This window comes from Saccopteryx leptura, chromosome 1 (assembly GCF_036850995.1).
Source record: "Saccopteryx leptura isolate mSacLep1 chromosome 1, mSacLep1_pri_phased_curated, whole genome shotgun sequence".
NCBI lineage: Eukaryota > Metazoa > Chordata > Mammalia > Chiroptera > Emballonuridae > Saccopteryx > Saccopteryx leptura.
Window position 1 is genome coordinate 112,201,802 of NC_089503.1, and position 1,751 is coordinate 112,203,552.

General features: G+C 40.3%; 1 non-coding gene across 1 annotated transcript; it reads left to right on the top strand.

The window, feature by feature from the left end:
- The first annotated feature begins 669 nt into the window (after positions 1-669).
- TRNAN-GUU (transfer RNA asparagine (anticodon GUU)) lies at positions 670-745 on the top strand. Its single transcript has one exon. It is a non-coding gene; the product is annotated as a tRNA-Asn (tRNA).
- The last annotated feature ends 1,006 nt before the right edge of the window (positions 746-1,751 follow it).

The following is a 1,751-nucleotide window of genomic DNA, read 5'->3' on the forward strand; positions in this document are numbered from 1 at the left end:
ATACAAAATGACCACTTTTGCCCCTGGAATTGTTCCTTAAAGAACAGGGATAGTCAACCTTTTTATACCTACTGCCCACTTTTGTATCTCTGTTAGTAGTAAAATTTTCTAACCACCCACCAGTTCCACAGTAATGGTGATTTATAAAGTAGGGAAGTAACTTTACTTTATAAAATTTATAAAGCAGAGTTACAGCAAGGTAAAGCATATAATAATAATTACTTACCAAGCACTTTATGTTGGATATTTGCTAAGTTTGGCAGAATAAATCTTTATAAAACAACTTACTATAGTTAAATCTATCTTTTTATTTATACTTTGGTTGCTCCGCTATTGCCCACCATGAAAGCTGGAATGCCCACTAGTGGGTTGGAAGGGACCAGGTTGACTACCACTGCTTAAAAAGCTAGCATACCTGTTGTGATTGTTATCATTAATCATAACCCTTGTCGGTAAATGAATTAGCTCCATGTGGACCTTTATTTGTGAAGACATGAAGGAAATAGGTATTTGTTCCTAGTCAGTGCCAGAATGGCTTACACAAATGTATTTATCTCCCTACAGTCTATCTCTTTAACTTGAATGAGGTGAAAACACATATAATTAAACACTTTAGTTAGTTTCCTAGGGAAAAGAAATTATAAAGGAAATTCAAATTCTGCTAAACTGGCCCTGGCCGGTTGGCTCAGTGGTAGAGCGTCGGCCTGTTGTGCAGGAGTCTCGGGTTCGATTCCTGGCCGGGGCACACAGGAGAGGTGCCCATCTGCTTCTCCACCTCTCCCCTCTCCTTCCTCTCTGTCTCTCTCTTCTTCTCCCGCAGCCAGGGCTCCATTGGAGCGGGGTTGGCCCGGGCGCTGAGGATGGCTCTGTGGCCTCTGCCTCAGGCGCTAGAATGGCTCTGGTTGCAACAGAGCAATGTGCCAGATGGGCAGAGCATCGCCCCCTGGTGGGTGTGCCGGGTGGATCCTGGTCGAGCGCATGTGGGAGTCTGTCTGACTGCCTCCCTGTTTCCAACTTTAGAAAAATACAAAAAAAAAATTCTGCTAACTTTTATCAAGTCATACTTTAGGAAGACCGTTAAGAAATTGGAGATTGCAATGATTAAAAAAACAAACAACAACAACAACAAAAACCCAGCCCTCACCAGATAGCTTGGTTGGTTAGAGCAGTGGTCCCCAACCTTTTTTGGGCCATGGACCAGTTTAATGTCAGAAAATGTTTTCACGGACAGGCCTTAAGGGTGGGACAGATAAATGTATCATGTGACTGAGACAAGAGTCAAGAGTGAGTCTTAGATGAATGTAACAGAGGGAATCTGGTCATTTTTTAAAAATAAAACATCGTTCAGACTTAAATATGAATAAAACAGAAATATGTAAGTTATTTATTCTTTCTCTGCTGACCGGTACCAAATGGCCCAGGGACCGGTACTGGTCCGCGGCCCAGGGTTTGGGGACCACTGGGTTAGAGTATTGTCCAGAACTGCAGAGGCTGCTGGTTTGATCCCCAGTTGATGATCTTGTCTGTCTTTCTTTTCCTTTCTCTCTAAAATCAATATTAAAAAAATTAAAAATATTTTGAAAAAAACACTATTTTTAAAAAAGAATTTGCTTCAGTTTTAACTATGACACTGCTACAATAAATAGTATAATATGGATTTCCCAAAGGAGCATGTAATGGATTAGCTTTATGGGTAAATATAATATTATTTTATTGTTTTCTTTTTTGATAGGGGATTGAATATAATAACA